We start from the raw sequence: 18,808 nt of genomic DNA, 5'->3' as shown, positions 1-18,808 counted from the left end.
ATCTTCTGACCACTGCTCAACAAGCTGTGTTGTCACAACCTTCTACAGTGCTTTGGGCAGGACAGAATCATTAGCAAAAGGCACATTGTTGATTATAAGGTCTTGGTTTGCACTTAACACCATAGTAAACGGGAAAGGGCTTTTGACCAAAGCAACCTGGCCTCATGTTAGGCTATTTGAAGGGGGCTATTGACATTTAGGCCGAAGATGGGTGAGAGTATCAAAGCAATCATCACTTGGTGGCAGGCAGCTGATAAAAGACCAAGCTCTCCCCGTCGGGGAATCAAACCCCGATCTTCCGCGTGACAGGCGGAGATACTGTCCATTATACTAACGAGGAATTTCTGTGTGACTGACACAGTCGTCAGACGAAAAGACAACTATCGCCAAGGAGTGAAATAAGATTTTGGTGTCCCCTTTCAAGGTGCAGGAAAATTGCTATCGCAGTCCCATCACTCAGAAGGAGAGTCTTCCATGAAGCTGCATGCCTCGTCAATATTCCCCTTCAACACGAACACAACGCAGACCCACATATTCGCTGGAATGATGCCTGGGCCCGCCGACAGTGTCGTCCAATATTCCTTTTACTAGTCAGGATGGCCGAGCGGTCTAAGGCGCTGCGTTCAGGTCGCAGTCTACCCTGGAGGCGTGGGTTCAAATCCCACTTCTGTCATTGCAGACTTCTCCTAGAGAAACATTTTCACTGGCAAGGCAACCCAAATTTACTCCTTGCTTAGCAATACCATGTCGTATTGCTATTCTGCCACTGCATCATCTTGTTTAAAGATTATTGTGGCCGCTTTACTTCCGAACAGTTTTTGCTTCCAAATGCTATGCCTACTTTTTGTTTGCCTCAGGAGCCCTGTTAAACAACAGCCAAGACACTTGTTGCATGAGAATCTTCTGACCACTGCTCAACAAGCTGTGTTGTCACAACCTTCTACAGTGCTTTGGGCAGGACAGAATCATTAGCAAAAGGCACATTGTTGATTATAAGGTCTTGGTTTGCACTTAACACCATAGTAAACGGGAAAGGGCTTTTGACCAAAGCAACCTGGCCTCATGTTAGGCTATTTGAAGGGGGCTATTGACAGTTAGGCCGAAGATGGGTGAGAGTATCAAAACAATCATCACTTGGTGGCAGGCAGCTGATAAAAGACCAAGCTCTCCCCGTCGTGGAATCGAACCCCGATCTTCCGCGTGACAGGCGGAGATACTGTCCATTATACTAACGAGGAATTTCTGTGTCTGACACAGTCGTCAGACGAAAAGACAACTATCGCCAAGGAGTGAAATAAGATTTTGGTGTCCCGTTTCAAGGTGCAGGAAAATTGCTATCACAGTCCCATTACTCAGAAGGAGAGTCTTCCATGAAGCTGCATGCCTCGTCAATATTCCCCTTCAACACAAACACAACGCAGACCCACATATTCGCTGGAATGATGCCTGGGCCCGCCGACAGTGTCGTCAAATATTCCTTTTCATAGTCAGGATGGCCGAGCGGTCTAAGGCGCTGCGTTAAGGTGGCAGTCTCCCCTGGAGGCGTGGGTTCAAATCCCACTTCTGACATTGCAGACTTCTCCTAGAGAAACATTTTCACTGGCAAGGCAACCCAAGTTTACTCCTTGCTTAGCAATACCATGTCGTATTGCTATTCTGCCACTGCATCATCTTGTTTAAAGATTATTGTGGCCGCTTTACCTCCGAAGAGTTCTTGCTTCCAAATGCTATGCCTACTCTTTGTTTGCCTCAGGAGCCCTGTTACACAACAGCCAAGACACTTGTTGCATGAGAATCTTCTGACCACTGCTCAACAAGCTGTGTTGTCACAACCTTCTACAGTGCTTTGGGCAGGACAGAATCATTAGCAAAAGGCACATTGTTGATTATAAGGTCTTGGTTTGCACGTAACACCATAGTAAACGGGAAAGGGCTTTTGACCAAAGCAACCTGGCCTCATGTTAGGCTATTTGAAGGGGGCTATTGACATTTAGGCCGAAGATTTGTGAGAGTATCAAAACAATCATCACTTGGTGGCAGGCAGCTGATAAAAGACCAAGCTCTCCCCGTCGGGGAATCGAACCCCAATCTTCCGCGTGACAGGCAGAGATACTGTCCATTATACTAACAAGGAATTTCTGTGTGCCTGACACAGTCGTCAGACGAAAAGACAACTATCGCCAAGGAGTGAAATAAGATTTTGGTGTCCCGTTTCAAGGTGCAGGAAAATTGCTATCACAGTCCCATTACTCAGAAGGAGAGTCTTCCATGAAGCTGCATGCCTCGTCAATATTCCCCTTCAACACGAACACAACGCAGACCCACATATTCGCTGGAATGATGCCTGGGCCCGCCGACAGTGTCGTCCAATATTCCTTTTATTAGTCAGGATGGCCGAGCAGTCTAAGGAGCTGCGTTCAGGTCGCAGTCTCCCCTGGAGGCGTGGGTTCAAATCCCACTTCTGACATTGCAGACTTCTCCTAGAGAAACATTTTCACTGGCAAGGCAACCCAAGTTTACTCCTTGCTTAGCAATACCATGTCGTATTGCTATTCTGCCACTGCATCATCTTGTTTAAAGATTATTGTGGCCGCTTTACCTCCGAAGAGTTCTTGCTTCCAAATGCTATGCCTACTTTTTGTTTGCCTCAGGAGCCCTGTTAAACAACAGCCAAGACACTTGTTGCATGAGAATCTTCTGACCACTGCTCAACAAGCTGTGTTGTCACAACCTTCTACAGTGCTTTGGGCAGGACAGAATCATTAGCAAAAGCACATTGTTGATTATAAGGTCTTGGTTTGCACTTAACACCATAGTAAACGGGAAAGGGCTTTTGACCAAAGCAACCTGGCCTCATGTTAGGCTATTTGAAGGGGGCTATTGACATTTAGGCCGAAGATGGGTGAGAGTATCAAAACAATCATCACTTGGTGGCAGGCAGCTGATAAAAGACCAAGCTCTCCCCGTCGGGGAATCGAACCCCGATTTTCCGCGTGACAGGCGGAGATACTGTCCATTATACTAACGAGGAATTTCTGTGTGCCTGACACAGTCGTCAGACGAAAAGACAACTATCGCCAAGGAGTGAAATAAGATTTTGGTGTCCCGTTTCAAGGTGCAGGAAAATTGCTATCACAGTCCCATTACTCAGAAGGAGAGTCTTCCATGAAGCTGCATGCCTCGTCAATATTCCCCTTCAACACGAACACAACGCAGACCCACATATTCGCTGGAATGATGCCTGGGCCCGCCGACAGTGTCGTCCAATATTCCTTTTAGTAGTCAGGATGGCCGAGCGGTCTAAGGCGCTGCGTTCAGGTCGCAGTCTCCCCTGGAGGCGTGGGTTCAAATCCCACTTCTGACATTGCAGACTTCTCCTAGAGAAACATTTTCACTGGCAAGGCAACCCAAGTTTACTCCTTGCTTAGCAATACCATGTCGTATTGCTATTCTGCCACTGCATCATCTTGTTTAAAGATTATTGTGGCCGCTTTACCTCCGAAGAGTTCTTGCTTCCAAATGCTATGCCTACTTTTTGTTTGCCTCAGGAGCCCTGTTAAACAACAGCCAAGACACTTGTTGCATGAGAATCTTCTGACCACTGCTCAACAAGCTGTGTTGTCACAACCTTCTACAGTGCTTTGGGCAGGACAGAATCATTAGCAAAAGGCACATTGTTGATTATAAGGTCTTGGTTTGCACTTAACACCATAGTAAACGGGAAAGGGCTTTTGACCAAAGCAACCTGGCCTCATGTTAGGCTATTTGAAGGGGGCTATTGACATTTAGGCCGAAGATGGGTGAGAGTATCAAAGCAATCATCACTTGGTGGCAGGCAGCTGATAAAAGACCAAGCTCTCCCCGTCGGGGAATCAAACCCCGATCTTCCGCGTGACAGGCGGAGATACTGTCCATTATACTAACGAGGAATTTCTGTGTGACTGACACAGTCGTCAGACGAAAAGACAACTATCGCCAAGGAGTGAAATAAGATTTTGGTGTCCCCTTTCAAGGTGCAGGAAAATTGCTATCGCAGTCCCATCACTCAGAAGGAGAGTCTTCCATGAAGCTGCATGCCTCGTCAATATTCCCCTTCAACACAAACACAACGCAGACCCACATATTCGCTGGAATGATGCCTGGGCCCGCCGACAGTGTCGTCAAATATTCCTTTTCGTAGTCAGGATGGCCGAGCGGTCTAAGGAGCTGCGTTCAGGTCGCAGTCTCCCCTGGAGGCGTGGGTTCAAATCCCACTTCTGACATTGCAGACTTCTCCTAGAGAAACATTTTCACTGGCAAGGCAACCCAAGTTTACTCCTTGCTTAGCAATACCATGTCGTATTGCTATTCTGCCACTGCATCATCTTGTTTAAAGATTATTGTGGCCGCTTTACCTCCGAAGAGTTCTTGCTTCCAAATGCTATGCCTACTTTTTGTTTGCCTCAGGAGCCCTGTTAAACAACAGCCAAGACACTTGTTGCATGAGAATCTTCTGACCACTGCTCAACAAGCTGTGTTGTCACAACCTTCTACAGTGCTTTGGGCAGGACAGAATCATTAGCAAAAGCACATTGTTGATTATAAGGTCTTGGTTTGCACTTAACACCATAGTAAACGGGAAAGGGCTTTTGACCAAAGCAACCTGGCCTCATGTTAGGCTATTTGAAGGGGGCTATTGACATTTAGGCCGAAGATGGGTGAGAGTATCAAAACAATCATCACTTGGTGGCAGGCAGCTGATAAAAGACCAAGCTCTCCCCGTCGGGGAATCGAACCCCGATTTTCCGCGTGACAGGCGGAGATGCTGTCCATTATACTAACGAGGAATTTCTGTGTGCCTTACACAGTCGTCAGACGAAAAGACAACTATCGCCAAGGAGTGAAATAAGATTTTGGTGTCCCGTTTCAAGGTGCAGGAAAATTGCTATCACAGTCCCATTACTCAGAAGGAGAGTCTTCCATGAAGCTGCATGCCTCGTCAATATTCCCCTTCAACACGAACACAACGCAGATCCACATATTCGCTGGAATGATGCCTGGGCCCGCCGACAGTGTCGTCCAATATTCCTTTTAGTAGTCAGGATGGCCGAGCGGTCTAAGGCGCTGCGTTCAGGTCGCAGTCTCCCCTGGAGGCGTGGGTTCAAATTCCACTTCTGACATTGCAGACTTCTCCTAGAGAAACATTTTCACTGGCAAGGCAACCCAAGTTTACTCCTTGCTTAGCAATACCATGTCGTATTGCTATTCTGCCACTGCATCATCTTGTTTAAAGATTATTGTGGCCGCTTTACCTCCGAAGAGTTCTTGCTTCCAAATGCTATGCCTACTTTTTGTTTGCCTCAGGAGCCCTGTTAAACAACAGCCAAGACACTTGTTGCATGAGAATCTTCTGACCACTGCTCAACAAGCTGTGTTGTCACAACCTTCTACAGTGCTTTGGGCAGGACAGAATCATTAGCAAAAGGCACATTGTTGATTATAAGGTCTTGGTTTGCACTTAACACCATAGTAAACGGGAAAGGGCTTTTGACCAAAGCAACCTGGCCTCATGTTAGGCTATTTGAAGGGGGCTATTGACATTTAGGCCGAAGATGGGTGAGAGTATCAAAACAATCATCACTTGGTGGCAGGCAGCTGATAAAAGACCAAGCTCTCCCCGTCGGGGAATCGAACCCCGATCTTCCGCGTGACAGGCGGAGATACTGTCCATTATACTAACGAGGAATTTCTGTGTGACTGACACAGTCGTCAGACGAAAAGACAACTATCGCCAAGGAGTGAAATAAGATTTTGGTGTCCCGTTTCAAGGTGCAGGAAAATTGCTATCACATTCCCACTACTCAGAAGGAGAGTCTTCCATGAAGCTGCATGCCTCGTCAATATTCCCCTTCAACACGAACACAACGCAGACCCACATATTCGCTGGAATGATGCCTGGGCCCGCCGACAGTGTCGTCCAATATTCCTTTTAGTAGTCAGGATGGCCGAGCGGTCTAAGGCGCTGCGTTCAGGTCGCAGTCTCCCCTGGAGGCGTGGGTTCAAATCCCACTTCTGACATTGCAGACTTCTCCTAGAGAAACATTTTCACTGGCAAGGCAACCCAAGTTTACTCCTTGCTTAGCAATACCATGTCGTATTGCTATTCTGCCACTGCATCATCTTGTTTAAAGATTATTGTGGCCGCTTTACCTCCGAAGAGTTCTTGCTTCCAAATGCTATGCCTACTTTTTGTTTGCCTCAGGAGCCCTGTTAAACAACAGCCAAGACACTTGTTGCATGAGAATCTTCTGACCACTGCTCAACAAGCTGTGTTGTCACAACCTTCTATAGTGCTTTGGGCAGGACAGAATCATTAGCAAAAGGCACATTGTTGATTATAAGGTCTTGGTTTGCACTTAACACCATAGTAAACGGGAAAGGGCTTTTGACCAAAGCAACCTGGCCTCATGTTAGGCTATTTGAAGGGGGCTATTGACATTTAGGCCGAAGATGGGTGAGAGTATCAAAGCAATCATCACTTGGTGGCCGGCAGCTGATAAAAGACCAAGCTCTCCCCGTCGGGGAATCAAACCCCGATCTTCCGCGTGACAGGCGGAGATACTGTCCATTATACTAACGAGGAATTTCTGTGTGACTGACACAGTCGTCAGACGAAAAGACAACTATCGCCAAGGAGTGAAATAAGATTTTGGTGTCCCCTTTCAAGGTGCAGGAAAATTGCTATCGCAGTCCCATCACTCAGAAGGAGAGTCTTCCATGAAGCTGCATGCCTCGTCAATATTCCCCTTCAACACAAACACAACGCAGACCCACATATTCGCTGGAATGATGCCTGGGCCCGCCGACAGTGTCGTCCAATATTCCTTTTATTAGTCAGGATGGCCGAGCGGTCTAAGGAGCTGCGTTCAGGTCGCAGTCTCCCCTGGAGGCGTGGGTTCAAATCCCACTTCTGACATTGCAGACTTCTCCTAGAGAAACATTTTCACTGGCAAGGCAACCCAAGTTTACTCCTTGCTTAGCAATACCATGTCGTATTGCTATTCTGCCACTGCATCATCTTGTTTAAAGATTATTGTGGCCGCTTTACCTCCGAAGAGTTCTTGCTTCCAAATGCTATGCCTACTTTTTGTTTGCCTCAGGAGCCCTGTTAAACAACAGCCAAGACACTTGTTGCATGAGAATCTTCTGACCACTGCTCAACAAGCTGTGTTGTCACAACCTTCTACAGTGCTTTGGGCAGGACAGAATCATTAGCAAAAGGCACATTGTTGATTATAAGGTCTTGGTTTGCACTTAACACCATAGTAAACGGGAAAGGGCTTTTGACCAAAGCAACCTGGCCTCATGTTAGGCTATTTGAAGGGGGCTATTGACATTTAGGCCGAAGATGGGTGAGAGTATCAAAACAATCATCACTTGGTGGCAGGCAGCTGATAAAAGACCAAGCTCTCCCCGTCGGGGAATCGAACCCCGATCTTCCGCGTGACAGGCGGAGATACTGTCCATTATACTAACGAGGAATTTCTGTGTGCCTGACACAGTCGTCAGACGAAAAGACAACTATCGCCAAGGAGTGAAATAAGATTTTGGTGTCCCGTTTCAAGGTGCAGGAAAATTGCTATCACAGTCCCACTACTCAGAAGGAGAGTCTTCCATGAAGCTGCATGCCTCGTCAATATTCCCCTTCAACACGAACACAACGCAGACCCACATATTCGCTGGAATGATGCCTGGGCCCGCCGACAGTGTCGTCCAATATTCCTTTTAGTAGTCAGGATGGCCGAGCGGTCTAAGGCGCTGCGTTCAGGTCGCAGTCTCCCCTGGAGGCGTGGGTTCAAATCCCACTTCTGACATTGCAGACTTCTCCTAGAGAAACATTTTCACTGGCAAGGCAACCCAAGTTTACTCCTTGCTTAGCAATACCATGTCGTATTGCTATTCTGCCACTGCATCATCTTGTTTAAAGATTATTGTGGCCGCTTTACCTCCGAAGAGTTCTTGCTTCCAAATGCTATGCCTACTTTTTGTTTGCCTCAGGAGCCCTGTTAAACAACAGCCAAGACACTTGTTGCATGAGAATCTTCTGACCACTGCTCAACAAGCTGTGTTGTCACAACCTTCTATAGTGCTTTGGGCAGGACAGAATCATTAGCAAAAGGCACATTGTTGATTATAAGGTCTTGGTTTGCACTTAACACCATAGTAAACGGGAAAGGGCTTTTGACCAAAGCAACCTGGCCTCATGTTAGGCTATTTGAAGGGGGCTATTGACATTTAGGCCGAAGATGGGTGAGAGTATCAAAGCAATCATCACTTGGTGGCCGGCAGCTGATAAAAGACCAAGCTCTCCCCGTCGGGGAATCAAACCCCAATCTTCCGCGTGACAGGCGGAGATACTGTCCATTATACTAACGAGGAATTTCTGTGTGACTGACACAGTCGTCAGACGAAAAGACAACTATCGCCAAGGAGTGAAATAAGATTTTGGTGTCCCCTTTCAAGGTGCAGGAAAATTGCTATCGCAGTCCCATCACTCAGAAGGAGAGTCTTCCATGAAGCTGCATGCCTCGTCAATATTCCCCTTCAACACAAACACAACGCAGACCCACATATTCGCTGGAATGATGCCTGGGCCCGCCGACAGTGTCGTCAAATATTCCTTTTCGTAGTCAGGATGGCCGAGCGGTCTAAGGAGCTGCGTTCAGGTCGCAGTCTCCCCTGGAGGCGTGGGTTCAAATCCCACTTCTGACATTGCAGACTTCTCCTAGAGAAACATTTTCACTGGCAAGGCAACCCAAGTTTACTCCTTGCTTAGCAATACCATGTCGTATTGCTATTCTGCCACTGCATCATCTTGTTTAAAGATTATTGTGGCCGCTTTACCTCCGAAGAGTTCTTGCTTCCAAATGCTATGCCTACTTTTTGTTTGCCTCAGGAGCCCTGTTAAACAACAGCCAAGACACTTGTTGCATGAGAATCTTCTGACCACTGCTCAACAAGCTGTGTTGTCACAACCTTCTACAGTGCTTTGGGCAGGACAGAATCATTAGCAAAAGGCACATTGTTGATTATAAGGTCTTGGTTTGCACGTAACACCATAGTAAACGGGAAAGGGCTTTTGACCAAAGCAACCTGGCCTCATGTTAGGCTATTTGAAGGGGGCTATTGACATTTAGGCCGAAGATTTGTGAGAGTATCAAAACAATCATCACTTGGTGGCAGGCAGCTGATAAAAGACCAAGCTCTCCCCGTCGGGGAATCGAACCCCAATCTTCCGCGTGACAGGCAGAGATACTGTCCATTATACTAACAAGGAATTTCTGTGTGCCTGACACAGTCGTCAGACGAAAAGACAACTATCGCCAAGGAGTGAAATAAGATTTTGGTGTCCCGTTTCAAGGTGCAGGAAAATTGCTATCACAGTCCCATTACTCAGAAGGAGAGTCTTCCATGAAGCTGCATGCCTCGTCAATATTCCCCTTCAACACGAACACAACGCAGACCCACATATTCGCTGGAATGATGCCTGGGCCCGCCGACAGTGTCGTCCAATATTCCTTTTATTAGTCAGGATGGCCGAGCAGTCTAAGGAGCTGCGTTCAGGTCGCAGTCTCCCCTGGAGGCGTGGGTTCAAATCCCACTTCTGACATTGCAGACTTCTCCTAGAGAAACATTTTCACTGGCAAGGCAACCCAAGTTTACTCCTTGCTTAGCAATACCATGTCGTATTGCTATTCTGCCACTGCATCATCTTGTTTAAAGATTATTGTGGCCGCTTTACCTCCGAAGAGTTCTTGCTTCCAAATGCTATGCCTACTTTTTGTTTGCCTCAGGAGCCCTGTTAAACAACAGCCAAGACACTTGTTGCATGAGAATCTTCTGACCACTGCTCAACAAGCTGTGTTGTCACAACCTTCTACAGTGCTTTGGGCAGGACAGAATCATTAGCAAAAGCACATTGTTGATTATAAGGTCTTGGTTTGCACTTAACACCATAGTAAACGGGAAAGGGCTTTTGACCAAAGCAACCTGGCCTCATGTTAGGCTATTTGAAGGGGGCTATTGACATTTAGGCCGAAGATGGGTGAGAGTATCAAAACAATCATCACTTGGTGGCAGGCAGCTGATAAAAGACCAAGCTCTCCCCGTCGGGGAATCGAACCCCGATTTTCCGCGTGACAGGCGGAGATACTGTCCATTATACTAACGAGGAATTTCTGTGTGCCTGACACAGTCGTCAGACGAAAAGACAACTATCGCCAAGGAGTGAAATAAGATTTTGGTGTCCCGTTTCAAGGTGCAGGAAAATTGCTATCACAGTCCCATTACTCAGAAGGAGAGTCTTCCATGAAGCTGCATGCCTCGTCAATATTCCCCTTCAACACGAACACAACGCAGACCCACATATTCGCTGGAATGATGCCTGGGCCCGCCGACAGTGTCGTCCAATATTCCTTTTAGTAGTCAGGATGGCCGAGCGGTCTAAGGCGCTGCGTTCAGGTCGCAGTCTCCCCTGGAGGCGTGGGTTCAAATCCCACTTCTGACATTGCAGACTTCTCCTAGAGAAACATTTTCACTGGCAAGGCAACCCAAGTTTACTCCTTGCTTAGCAATACCATGTCGTATTGCTATTCTGCCACTGCATCATCTTGTTTAAAGATTATTGTGGCCGCTTTACCTCCGAAGAGTTCTTGCTTCCAAATGCTATGCCTACTTTTTGTTTGCCTCAGGAGCCCTGTTAAACAACAGCCAAGACACTTGTTGCATGAGAATCTTCTGACCACTGCTCAACAAGCTGTGTTGTCACAACCTTCTACAGTGCTTTGGGCAGGACAGAATCATTAGCAAAAGGCACATTGTTGATTATAAGGTCTTGGTTTGCACTTAACACCATAGTAAACGGGAAAGGGCTTTTGACCAAAGCAACCTGGCCTCATGTTAGGCTATTTGAAGGGGGCTATTGACATTTAGGCCGAAGATGGGTGAGAGTATCAAAGCAATCATCACTTGGTGGCAGGCAGCTGATAAAAGACCAAGCTCTCCCCGTCGGGGAATCAAACCCCGATCTTCCGCGTGACAGGCGGAGATACTGTCCATTATACTAACGAGGAATTTCTGTGTGACTGACACAGTCGTCAGACGAAAAGACAACTATCGCCAAGGAGTGAAATAAGATTTTGGTGTCCCCTTTCAAGGTGCAGGAAAATTGCTATCGCAGTCCCATCACTCAGAAGGAGAGTCTTCCATGAAGCTGCATGCCTCGTCAATATTCCCCTTCAACACAAACACAACGCAGACCCACATATTCGCTGGAATGATGCCTGGGCCCGCCGACAGTGTCGTCAAATATTCCTTTTCGTAGTCAGGATGGCCGAGCGGTCTAAGGAGCTGCGTTCAGGTCGCAGTCTCCCCTGGAGGCGTGGGTTCAAATCCCACTTCTGACATTGCAGACTTCTCCTAGAGAAACATTTTCACTGGCAAGGCAACCCAAGTTTACTCCTTGCTTAGCAATACCATGTCGTATTGCTATTCTGCCACTGCATCATCTTGTTTAAAGATTATTGTGGCCGCTTTACCTCCGAAGAGTTCTTGCTTCCAAATGCTATGCCTACTTTTTGTTTGCCTCAGGAGCCCTGTTAAACAACAGCCAAGACACTTGTTGCATGAGAATCTTCTGACCACTGCTCAACAAGCTGTGTTGTCACAACCTTCTACAGTGCTTTGGGCAGGACAGAATCATTAGCAAAAGCACATTGTTGATTATAAGGTCTTGGTTTGCACTTAACACCATAGTAAACGGGAAAGGGCTTTTGACCAAAGCAACCTGGCCTCATGTTAGGCTATTTGAAGGGGGCTATTGACATTTAGGCCGAAGATGGGTGAGAGTATCAAAACAATCATCACTTGGTGGCAGGCAGCTGATAAAAGACCAAGCTCTCCCCGTCGGGGAATCGAACCCCGATTTTCCGCGTGACAGGCGGAGATGCTGTCCATTATACTAACGAGGAATTTCTGTGTGCCTTACACAGTCGTCAGACGAAAAGACAACTATCGCCAAGGAGTGAAATAAGATTTTGGTGTCCCGTTTCAAGGTGCAGGAAAATTGCTATCACAGTCCCATTACTCAGAAGGAGAGTCTTCCATGAAGCTGCATGCCTCGTCAATATTCCCCTTCAACACGAACACAACGCAGATCCACATATTCGCTGGAATGATGCCTGGGCCCGCCGACAGTGTCGTCCAATATTCCTTTTAGTAGTCAGGATGGCCGAGCGGTCTAAGGCGCTGCGTTCAGGTCGCAGTCTCCCCTGGAGGCGTGGGTTCAAATTCCACTTCTGACATTGCAGACTTCTCCTAGAGAAACATTTTCACTGGCAAGGCAACCCAAGTTTACTCCTTGCTTAGCAATACCATGTCGTATTGCTATTCTGCCACTGCATCATCTTGTTTAAAGATTATTGTGGCCGCTTTACCTCCGAAGAGTTCTTGCTTCCAAATGCTATGCCTACTTTTTGTTTGCCTCAGGAGCCCTGTTAAACAACAGCCAAGACACTTGTTGCATGAGAATCTTCTGACCACTGCTCAACAAGCTGTGTTGTCACAACCTTCTACAGTGCTTTGGGCAGGACAGAATCATTAGCAAAAGGCACATTGTTGATTATAAGGTCTTGGTTTGCACTTAACACCATAGTAAACGGGAAAGGGCTTTTGACCAAAGCAACCTGGCCTCATGTTAGGCTATTTGAAGGGGGCTATTGACATTTAGGCCGAAGATGGGTGAGAGTATCAAAACAATCATCACTTGGTGGCAGGCAGCTGATAAAAGACCAAGCTCTCCCCGTCGGGGAATCGAACCCCGATCTTCCGCGTGACAGGCGGAGATACTGTCCATTATACTAACGAGGAATTTCTGTGTGACTGACACAGTCGTCAGACGAAAAGACAACTATCGCCAAGGAGTGAAATAAGATTTTGGTGTCCCGTTTCAAGGTGCAGGAAAATTGCTATCACAGTCCCACTACTCAGAAGGAGAGTCTTCCATGAAGCTGCATGCCTCGTCAATATTCCCCTTCAACACGAACACAACGCAGACCCACATATTCGCTGGAATGATGCCTGGGCCCGCCGACAGTGTCGTCCAATATTCCTTTTAGTAGTCAGGATGGCCGAGCGGTCTAAGGCGCTGCGTTCAGGTCGCAGTCTCCCCTGGAGGCGTGGGTTCAAATCCCACTTCTGACATTGCAGACTTCTCCTAGAGAAACATTTTCACTGGCAAGGCAACCCAAGTTTACTCCTTGCTTAGCAATACCATGTCGTATTGCTATTCTGCCACTGCATCATCTTGTTTAAAGATTATTGTGGCCGCTTTACCTCCGAAGAGTTCTTGCTTCCAAATGCTATGCCTACTTTTTGTTTGCCTCAGGAGCCCTGTTAAACAACAGCCAAGACACTTGTTGCATGAGAATCTTCTGACCACTGCTCAACAAGCTGTGTTGTCACAACCTTCTATAGTGCTTTGGGCAGGACAGAATCATTAGCAAAAGGCACATTGTTGATTATAAGGTCTTGGTTTGCACTTAACACCATAGTAAACGGGAAAGGGCTTTTGACCAAAGCAACCTGGCCTCATGTTAGGCTATTTGAAGGGGGCTATTGACATTTAGGCCGAAGATGGGTGAGAGTATCAAAGCAATCATCACTTGGTGGCCGGCAGCTGATAAAAGACCAAGCTCTCCCCGTCGGGGAATCAAACCCCAATCTTCCGCGTGACAGGCGGAGATACTGTCCATTATACTAACGAGGAATTTCTGTGTGACTGACACAGTCGTCAGACGAAAAGACAACTATCGCCAAGGAGTGAAATAAGATTTTGGTGTCCCCTTTCAAGGTGCAGGAAAATTGCTATCGCAGTCCCATCACTCAGAAGGAGAGTCTTCCATGAAGCTGCATGCCTCGTCAATATTCCCCTTCAACACAAACACAACGCAGACCCACATATTCGCTGGAATGATGCCTGGGCCCGCCGACAGTGTCGTCAAATATTCCTTTTCGTAGTCAGGATGGCCGAGCGGTCTAAGGAGCTGCGTTCAGGTCGCAGTCTCCCCTGGAGGCGTGGGTTCAAATCCCACTTCTGACATTGCAGACTTCTCCTAGAGAAACATTTTCACTGGCAAGGCAACCCAAGTTTACTCCTTGCTTAGCAATACCATGTCGTATTGCTATTCTGCCACTGCATCATCTTGTTTAAAGATTATTGTGGCCGCTTTACCTCCGAAGAGTTCTTGCTTCCAAATGCTATGCCTACTTTTTGTTTGCCTCAGGAGCCCTGTTAAACAACAGCCAAGACACTTGTTGCATGAGAATCTTCTGACCACTGCTCAACAAGCTGTGTTGTCACAACCTTCTACAGTGCTTTGGGCAGGACAGAATCATTAGCAAAAGGCACATTGTTGATTATAAGGTCTTGGTTTGCACGTAACACCATAGTAAACGGGAAAGGGCTTTTGACCAAAGCAACCTGGCCTCATGTTAGGCTATTTGAAGGGGGCTATTGACATTTAGGCCGAAGATTTGTGAGAGTATCAAAACAATCATCACTTGGTGGCAGGCAGCTGATAAAAGACCAAGCTCTCCCCGTCGGGGAATCGAACCCCAATCTTCCGCGTGACAGGCAGAGATACTGTCCATTATACTAACAAGGAATTTCTGTGTGCCTGACACAGTCGTCAGACGAAAAGACAACTATCGCCAAGGAGTGAAATAAGATTTTGGTGTCCCGTTTCAAGGTGCAGGAAAATTGCTATCACAGTCCCATTACTCAGAAGGAGAGTCTTCCATGAAGCTGCATGCCTCGTCAATATTCCCCTTCAACACGAACACAACGCAGACCCACATATTCGCTGGAATGATGCCTGGGCCCGCCGACAGTGTCGTCCAATATTCCTTTTATTAGTCAGGATGGCCGAGCAGTCTAAGGAGCTGCGTTCAGGTCGCAGTCTCCCCTGGAGGCGTGGGTTCAAATCCCACTTCTGACATTGCAGACTTCTCCTAGAGAAACATTTTCACTGGCAAGGCAACCCAAGTTTACTCCTTGCTTAGCAATACCATGTCGTATTGCTATTCTGCCACTGCATCATCTTGTTTAAAGATTATTGTGGCCGCTTTACCTCCGAAGAGTTCTTGCTTCCAAATGCTATGCCTACTTTTTGTTTGCCTCAGGAGCCCTGTTAAACAACAGCCAAGACACTTGTTGCATGAGAATCTTCTGACCACTGCTCAACAAGCTGTGTTGTCACAACCTTCTACAGTGCTTTGGGCAGGACAGAATCATTAGCAAAAGCACATTGTTGATTATAAGGTCTTGGTTTGCACTTAACACCATAGTAAACGGGAAAGGGCTTTTGACCAAAGCAACCTGGCCTCATGTTAGGCTATTTGAAGGGGGCTATTGACATTTAGGCCGAAGATGGGTGAGAGTATCAAAACAATCATCACTTGGTGGCAGGCAGCTGATAAAAGACCAAGCTCTCCCCGTCGGGGAATCGAACCCCGATTTTCCGCGTGACAGGCGGAGATACTGTCCATTATACTAACGAGGAATTTCTGTGTGCCTGACACAGTCGTCAGACGAAAAGACAACTATCGCCAAGGAGTGAAATAAGATTTTGGTGTCCCGTTTCAAGGTGCAGGAAAATTGCTATCACAGTCCCATTACTCAGAAGGAGAGTCTTCCATGAAGCTGCATGCCTCGTCAATATTCCCCTTCAACACGAACACAACGCAGACCCACATATTCGCTGGAATGATGCCTGGGCCCGCCGACAGTGTCGTCCAATATTCCTTTTAGTAGTCAGGATGGCCGAGCGGTCTAAGGCGCTGCGTTCAGGTCGCAGTCTCCCCTGGAGGCGTGGGTTCAAATCCCACTTCTGACATTGCAGACTTCTCCTAGAGAAACATTTTCACTGGCAAGGCAACCCAAGTTTACTCCTTGCTTAGCAATACCATGTCGTATTGCTATTCTGCCACTGCATCATCTTGTTTAAAGATTATTGTGGCCGCTTTACCTCCGAAGAGTTCTTGCTTCCAAATGCTATGCCTACTTTTTGTTTGCCTCAGGAGCCCTGTTAAACAACAGCCAAGACACTTGTTGCATGAGAATCTTCTGACCACTGCTCAACAAGCTGTGTTGTCACAACCTTCTACAGTGCTTTGGGCAGGACAGAATCATTAGCAAAAGGCACATTGTTGATTATAAGGTCTTGGTTTGCACTTAACACCATAGTAAACGGGAAAGGGCTTTTGACCAAAGCAACCTGGCCTCATGTTAGGCTATTTGAAGGGGGCTATTGACATTTAGGCCGAAGATGGGTGAGAGTATCAAAGCAATCATCACTTGGTGGCAGGCAGCTGATAAAAGACCAAGCTCTCCCCGTCGGGGAATCAAACCCCGATCTTCCGCGTGACAGGCGGAGATACTGTCCATTATACTAACGAGGAATTTCTGTGTGACTGACACAGTCGTCAGACGAAAAGACAACTATCGCCAAGGAGTGAAATAAGATTTTGGTGTCCCCTTTCAAGGTGCAGGAAAATTGCTATCGCAGTCCCATCACTCAGAAGGAGAGTCTTCCATGAAGCTGCATGCCTCGTCAATATTCCCCTTCAACACAAACACAACGCAGACCCACATATTCGCTGGAATGATGCCTGGGCCCGCCGACAGTGTCGTCAAATATTCCTTTTCGTAGTCAGGATGGCCGAGCGGTCTAAGGAGCTGCGTTCAGGTCGCAGTCTCCCCTGGAGGCGTGGGTTCAAATCCCACTTCTGACATTGCAGACTTCTCCTAGAGAAACATTTTCACTGGCAAGGCAACCCAAGTTTACTCCTTGCTTAGCAATACCATGTCGTATTGCTATTCTGCCACTGCATCATCTTGTTTAAAGATTATTGTGGCCGCTTTACCTCCGAAGAGTTCTTGCTTCCAAATGCTATGCCTACTTTTTGTTTGCCTCAGGAGCCCTGTTAAACAACAGCCAAGACACTTGTTGCATGAGAATCTTCTGACCACTGCTCAACAAGCTGTGTTGTCACAACCTTCTACAGTGCTTTGGGCAGGACAGAATCATTAGCAAAAGCACATTGTTGATTATAAGGTCTTGGTTTGCACTTAACACCATAGTAAACGGGAAAGGGCTTTTGACCAAAGCAACCTGGCCTCATGTTAGGCTATTTGAAGGGGGCTATTGACATTTAGGCCGAAGATGGGTGAGAGTATCAAAACAATCATCACTTGGTGGCAGGCAGCTGATAAAAGACCAAGCTCTCCCCGTCGGGGAATCGAACCCCGATTTTCCGCGTGACAGGCGGAGATGCTGTCCATTATACTAACGAGGAATTTCTGTGTGCCTTACACAGTCGTCAGACGAAAAGACAACTATCGCCAAGGAGTGAAATAAGATTTTGGTGTCCCGTTTCAAGGTGCAGGAAAATTGCTATCACAGTCCCATTACTCAGAAGGAGAGTCTTCCATGAAGCTGCATGCCTCGTCAATATTCCCCTTCAACACGAACACAACGCAGATCCACATATTCGCTGGAATGATGCCTGGGCCCGCCGACAGTGTCGTCCAATATTCCTTTTAGTAGTCAGGATGGCCGAGCGGTCTAAGGCGCTGCGTTCAGGTCGCAGTCTCCCCTGGAGGCGTGGGTTCAAATTCCACTTCTGACATTGCAGACTTCTCCTAGAGAAACATTTTCACTGGCAAGGCAACCCAAGTTTACTCCTTGCTTAGCAATACCATGTCGTATTGCTATTCTGCCACTGCATCATCTTGTTTAAAGATTATTGTGGCCGCTTTACCTCCGAAGAGTTCTTGCTTCCAAATGCTATGCCTACTTTTTGTTTGCCTCAGGAGCCCTGTTAAACAACAGCCAAGACACTTGTTGCATGAGAATCTTCTGACCACTGCTCAACAAGCTGTGTTGTCACAACCTTCTACAGTGCTTTGGGCAGGACAGAATCATTAGCAAAAGGCACATTGTTGATTATAAGGTCTTGGTTTGCACTTAACACCATAGTAAACGGGAAAGGGCTTTTGACCAAAGCAACCTGGCCTCATGTTAGGCTATTTGAAGGGGGCTATTGACATTTAGGCCGAAGATGGGTGAGAGTATCAAAACAATCATCACTTGGTGGCAGGCAGCTGATAAAAGACCAAGCTCTCCCCGTCGGGGAATCGAACCCCGATCTTCCGCGTGACAGGCGGAGATACTGTCCATTATACTAACGAGGAATTTCTGTGTGACTGACACAGTCGTCAGACGAAAAGACAACTATCGCCAAGGAGTGAAATAAGATTTTGGTGTCCCGTTTCAAGGTGCAGGAAAATTGCTATCACAGTCCCACTACTCAGAAGGAGAGTCTTCCATGAAGCTGCATGCCTCGTCAATATTCCCCTTCAACACGAACACAACGCAGACCCACATATTCGCTGGAATGATGCCTGGGCCCGCCGACAGTGTCGTCCAATATTCCTTTTAGTAGTCAGGATGGCCGAGCGGTCTAAGGCGCTGCGTTCAGGTCGCAGTCTCCCCTGGAGGCGTGGGTTCAAATCCCACTTCTGACATTGCAGACTTCTCCTAGAGAAACATTTTCACTGGCAAGGCAACCCAAGTTTACTCCTTGCTTAGCAATACCATGTCGTATTGCTATTCTGCCACTGCATCATCTTGTTTAAAGATTATTGTGGCCGCTTTACCTCCGAAGAGTTCTTGCTTCCAAATGCTATGCCTACTTTTTGTTTGCCTCA

General features: G+C 47.2%; 11 non-coding genes across 11 annotated transcripts; 7 read left to right on the top strand and 4 right to left on the bottom strand.

The window, feature by feature from the left end:
* The first annotated feature begins 3,281 nt into the window (after positions 1 to 3,281).
* Positions 3,282 to 3,364, top strand: trnal-cag (transfer RNA leucine (anticodon CAG)). Its single transcript has one exon. It is a non-coding gene; the product is annotated as a tRNA-Leu (tRNA).
* A 2,288-nt stretch (positions 3,365 to 5,652) lies between these two features.
* On the bottom strand, positions 5,653 to 5,724 carry trnad-guc (transfer RNA aspartic acid (anticodon GUC)). Its single transcript has one exon. It is a non-coding gene; the product is annotated as a tRNA-Asp (tRNA).
* Positions 5,725 to 5,974: 250 nt separating this feature from the next.
* trnal-cag (transfer RNA leucine (anticodon CAG)) lies at positions 5,975 to 6,057 on the top strand. Its single transcript has one exon. It is a non-coding gene; the product is annotated as a tRNA-Leu (tRNA).
* A 1,391-nt stretch (positions 6,058 to 7,448) lies between these two features.
* Positions 7,449 to 7,520, bottom strand: trnad-guc (transfer RNA aspartic acid (anticodon GUC)). Its single transcript has one exon. It is a non-coding gene; the product is annotated as a tRNA-Asp (tRNA).
* Positions 7,521 to 7,770: 250 nt separating this feature from the next.
* On the top strand, positions 7,771 to 7,853 carry trnal-cag (transfer RNA leucine (anticodon CAG)). Its single transcript has one exon. It is a non-coding gene; the product is annotated as a tRNA-Leu (tRNA).
* A 2,610-nt stretch (positions 7,854 to 10,463) lies between these two features.
* Positions 10,464 to 10,546, top strand: trnal-cag (transfer RNA leucine (anticodon CAG)). Its single transcript has one exon. It is a non-coding gene; the product is annotated as a tRNA-Leu (tRNA).
* A 2,288-nt stretch (positions 10,547 to 12,834) lies between these two features.
* trnad-guc (transfer RNA aspartic acid (anticodon GUC)) lies at positions 12,835 to 12,906 on the bottom strand. The gene has a single exon. It is a non-coding gene; the product is annotated as a tRNA-Asp (tRNA).
* A 250-nt stretch (positions 12,907 to 13,156) lies between these two features.
* Positions 13,157 to 13,239, top strand: trnal-cag (transfer RNA leucine (anticodon CAG)). Its single transcript has one exon. It is a non-coding gene; the product is annotated as a tRNA-Leu (tRNA).
* A 2,610-nt stretch (positions 13,240 to 15,849) lies between these two features.
* trnal-cag (transfer RNA leucine (anticodon CAG)) lies at positions 15,850 to 15,932 on the top strand. Its single transcript has one exon. It is a non-coding gene; the product is annotated as a tRNA-Leu (tRNA).
* Positions 15,933 to 18,220: 2,288 nt separating this feature from the next.
* trnad-guc (transfer RNA aspartic acid (anticodon GUC)) lies at positions 18,221 to 18,292 on the bottom strand. Its single transcript has one exon. It is a non-coding gene; the product is annotated as a tRNA-Asp (tRNA).
* A 250-nt stretch (positions 18,293 to 18,542) lies between these two features.
* trnal-cag (transfer RNA leucine (anticodon CAG)) lies at positions 18,543 to 18,625 on the top strand. Its single transcript has one exon. It is a non-coding gene; the product is annotated as a tRNA-Leu (tRNA).
* The last annotated feature ends 183 nt before the right edge of the window (positions 18,626 to 18,808 follow it).

The sequence above is a fragment of the Odontesthes bonariensis genome, chromosome 5, assembly GCF_027942865.1.
Source record: "Odontesthes bonariensis isolate fOdoBon6 chromosome 5, fOdoBon6.hap1, whole genome shotgun sequence".
Lineage (NCBI taxonomy): Eukaryota > Metazoa > Chordata > Actinopteri > Atheriniformes > Atherinopsidae > Odontesthes > Odontesthes bonariensis.
This window is presented reverse-complemented; position numbering and strand designations above follow the sequence as displayed.